The sequence below is a fragment of the Montipora capricornis genome, chromosome 4 (genome assembly GCF_036669925.1).
Source record: "Montipora capricornis isolate CH-2021 chromosome 4, ASM3666992v2, whole genome shotgun sequence".
Lineage (NCBI taxonomy): Eukaryota > Metazoa > Cnidaria > Anthozoa > Scleractinia > Acroporidae > Montipora > Montipora capricornis.
The window spans coordinates 25,080,513-25,085,512 of NC_090886.1; positions in this window are offsets into that span (position 1 = coordinate 25,080,513).

Below are 5,000 nucleotides of genomic sequence, written 5' to 3' on the forward strand. Positions count from 1 at the left end.
GATTCTCCCATACAGACCGACCTAGCTTGGTTAGTAAGATGTTTATTATATGGCAAACAAGAACAATTTAATTTGTTTAATGTAACTGGTTTGTACTAACTGACATTTTGCTTGCGAGCGGCGATGAGTGGCGATGAGCTGAACTTAATTCTGTCAAAGTTTGCTCATCCTCTCTTTTGTCATCATGCTGTTTGGCAATTCCATAAATAAATATTGGTAGAAGAAAATACTCAATATTTTTTCATTTTAGTTTGCATCTTTTCACCGCAAAACATTACCAGTCTAGATGCCGGTCTAGATGGGAAAATCTAGACCGCGGTCAATATCGATTTTAGCCAATCAAATTCGTGAATTTTGTAGTTCCCAGTCCTCGTGAGACAGAGCCATATAATAATCTCCCGTAATGCCCACGGGCCGATTACGGGCTTGCAAAAACAAAGCAAAATGTAGTTAAAAAGCCATATAATAAACTACTTACTAACCGAGCTAGCTCGAGCCGTACTGGGGAATATTGGCCCTCGGTCGTTTTTGTACGGACCTCGCTACGCTCGGTCCGTACTGCCACGACCTCGGGCCAATATTCCCCAGTACTGCCCTCGCGCTCGGTTAGTAAGAAATTACTATTGTGCAACTTCCAAGTTCATTACCAGTATGACTTGGGCTGTACTGAATCTGAAAAGGTGTGTGGAACGCTATGACTTCTGCAGGTAATTCTGTTAACATTAAATATGTTTGTCTCGATATTAAGCTTGATAAGGCATTGTATAGTTCATTTCCTACATTTATAACTGATAACTACAGGGAAGTAACTAATTTCCTGTCATAATTATATAATAGCACGTATCAAAGATTTGGCCAATGCAGGTGTACGTTATAATCTGAGATCTAGGAACAAAGTCTTTATGTCCTCGTTTTATTACTGGGTTGCCTATGGCAAACCCAGTCGAGGTCTGCGTTTAGTTTGTTTGTTTTCTTTTTTTTCATTTTTTTCTTTTTTTTTACCGTGTCGGTAAAAGTCTTGCCTGTCACTCCCCTGGTAAGTGGTGTCTTTGTGCATAGAGCCTTCTGCGCGTATTTTCTTAGGATCGAGAGGGTAGTGGAACTGCGTAGATTTCTCTGGTGGACACAGTAGAATCATTAACTTAGCCTGCAATGGCGTCGAAAGTCATGTAACGCGAATGGCGTTTTAGTGGATCCTTAAACAAAATATAACCTTATGGAGCTCAATAATGGAAAGTCAGTTGGATAAACTAGGCAGGAATCTCAAAAGCGACGAGTACTGGACTTCGACAACAATCTATCGCCCGTCGAGACGAAATCAAAGTGAGCTGTATTTACCTGAAGTACATGGTAATTTGACACGATTAAGTTTCTTGCCTTCACGCACGCAATGAAATAGGAAGAGGTTTTCGCCTCTAAGAGCAAATATGTTGTTTGTTTCAATAAATTTTTCGCTGGAAAAAAATTCTGTGGTATTTTCTGCCTTTGTGAATTATAATATCATGTTGTGTATTGAATTTCCGAGCTTAAGGTTGAAATGTGATACGGAAGAAGGTTTTAGTATTGCTCTGTAAGCAGGAAGGGTTCACAGGCCTGTTGGAAGCGTGCTTGAGTTTCAACAAAATGAGCCCCAAAATCAGTAAAAAATTGTGACGCAGATGAATAATAAAGTAGCTGCCATTTCCAAAATGATGAAATTACCTGGTGATAAATAACGTCGAACGCGTCTTGGAGAGTAAATTTTGACTTTGCATAAACAAGAGTTGTGCGATTGTGATCTTTGTTTTGACTTCGCTCATTTCATTGTCAAACTTTATAACACTTGACAGAAAAAGAAACTTACAAAAACCCAGTATCTTGCCATCATTTGACACAGATGCTTCACTGTTTGGCGAGTAAACATGCCGCGGTAACTTAATCACGGCGCCCGCTGAATTCCGGCCATGTCACTTTCGAGTTGGCGATTTATTTGAACGAAGCAAAAATCTCCCAAAATGTTTGTCGCTGATCGTAACTTTTTATATTCTATATTCACGGTTCAAAATTAATGTTGTTTTCATGTCGTAAATATGTTATTCTCGATCGACCGTCCTGGAGACTTCCTTCTGCTCTTTCTAAAAACTGTGTATTAATAGTTATTTACTTTTGCATCAATATTTGTTTTTGCATAAAGCAAGCTAACAAGATCTGTACCTTGCTGAGTTCGCATTTGTTAGCGTTAATAGCATTTTCGGTGCGATGCTTCTGTTTTATGAGAGGTATATTGTTTTGGTCTCCCATCCAAACACTAACCCCGCCGAATGGGGCTTGACTTCAGTGAACTTCGGCATTACAAAGCTGTCAGATGCTCAGCGGGCACGCTTAAACTTGTGGTGAAAAGAAGTTTATCAACATGTCAGCCCAGAAGCCAAGGTTTCTCACTTCCCATTTATTTTCTTCAATCTTTCTGGGTTCAGTACTTTGCTAGTAACCACATGGCTTCTCAGACTATTTACTCAAGACTTCTACCATGGCACTACAATGATAGACAATACCAAAACAATATCGTGCGCTGTTAGAGCTACATATTACGCAAGGACAGATCTGTTTCGTCGTACGAACGTGTGAGGACCTGTGAGCCAAAGGGCCTCTTCTGGTATGACTTCTTAATGACCTTGAAAAAAATTGTTTGGAACGGTGCACGTACCACAGGCAACCCAGTGTACCCTCACGGAGGGTCTAGTTTACAACAAAACCGTTGATTTTATGACCTTGAACGACCGACTACAAAGAACGCGAAGATAACTATCACGACATGAATGGGGAATTTAAGAAACGGCGATGGCTACGACCACGACATCGCCACAAAACAGGAATATCATTGGTTAAAAGAACATAAATAATCGTGTTGCACGTGCAGCACGGATTTTAGCAAGTATCTTAGCGGTCGTCTGCATAACGACGCCGTGAAATCACCAAATTTGAGGTTTTGACGACAACGTAAGACTGAATGCAACAGAGAACCCTTCCTCTGAAACCGCACGTACCGATTTCTTTTAGGATACTTCGCCCACATTGTAGGACGTGAACGAGACTGAATAATCGCGAAAGACCTATGATAGAGCCAAATTATATTTTGAGGTGACCTTTTCGTTGACCGTCGCCGTCGTAGATCTTAAATTCCCTTGTGGCCTTTACGTACGGTCACGTTCCATTAACCGTATTTTACTGATAGGGCAGTAAAATCTCATTTAAAGAGAAGAACAGATACTTGTTTATGTGCACAATACATCGAAGCATAAACTCTACAAATACCTATTTTACCTTCAAATACTTGTCCCTGCATAACATTCCGCGAATCTTCTCATGATTACAATGTTACCTACGAACAACGGCAACTACTAGCTTTACAATCACTGGTTCCTCGTTAACCTAATTTATTACTAAGACTTGTTTCCATTACTAATTAACACGAAAAGGGATAACTTGGGAATTTGTAACAATATATCGCTTTAATCTAACCCAAAATCATTCAAATATTCAAAACGTCCTATGCATGATCCATTTCCCTCGCTTTTGTGTTCGTCAGTATTATGATTTGCAATATTTCAGGTTCACGTGCTCACAACTCATAGATGTTTCGATTTCCAATTACAAGCTCTGTTTTGATTGGTCACTCTAACTCAATATGTAAATAGTTCACCCTGAATTCAAAATTAAGTAGTTTCGTTTGTGAGAAAACAAAACAACAACATTCTTTTATAAATCAGTCGTACCAGGTATTCCTGATTTCTGAATTAAATTTAACTTTCATTTTGCATTTACCTGTTCATCCACGCTTTTGGAAAAGTGTTACATACCAAGTGCTTAGATTTAGGGTGCGTTCGATTGACCATATTCCGGAATAGGAATACATGGAATATAAGTTAGAAATCCCTTGTTTTTTACGGAGATTCACATTAAAATTCTCAAACGTCTGCTAAATTGCTATTTTAAACATATTTTTATTATCCTTGCTGCTTCGAAACGCGTCAAACATACCGTTTTAATCATCATTGCACGGATTCTTATTCCGGAATTAGGTCAATCGAACGCGCCCTAAAACGTTGACCTGAGATAGCTCCTACAGTTGTGCTTACTAGCAATTGATCTCCTTGGCTAATAATTCGATGAAATGTGGATGACCTCGGTACATTGTTAACCAAATACGTTCCAGCAAGTTTCCTCCTTTTTCGTAACGGTGGCCTACAAGGGCAAAACACAACTCAATATTGAGCTGGATACACAATAATCTTTCGCGAAACAAAACAATTTTTCACGGTACACAACAATCTTTCACGATACAGAACAATTTTTCACAGTACACAACAAGCTTTCGCGACACAAAACAATTTTTCTCGGTACACAACAATCTTTCGCGATACAAAACAATTTTTCACAGAACAAAATAATCTTATGTGATACAAAATAGTTACATAGAACAGAACAGCGTTTCACGATGCAAAATTAAATTTCACGATCCAAAACAAAAATTTGGAAGACTGGTAGCAAACACGGGCAACTCATACAACAACGTGCCGGTAAGTACCTCGTGTAAGATTACGTTATTGTCCCGACTTAACGAGTGTTAGTATGTGTAAGACCACATATATGTAAGATGTGTAAGACTACGTATGTTATCGTTACTATGTTTAACTATATTGTTCCAGTAAATCTACTGGAATCCTGTAACATCTGTAGTCCCGTAACTTTTGTAATCCTGTAATTTCGGTAACCCCGTAACTTCTGTAACCCTCTAATGGTTTATCATTCGGCCGTTAAATACAGGTGCATTTGTACACCCTCACCAAAAAAAAGTGGTCTTTTCCGACACTTCACAGCTAAGTGGCAGCTTTTTTCGTGTCATTAGTGGTGTCTTAAGGGAGAAGATCGATAAACGTGCATGAACCTTGAATATCCCCTACGTTAATCCTCTACCTGTCATGATTGAATTGCAACCGACAGAGAACTTTGGGAAAATG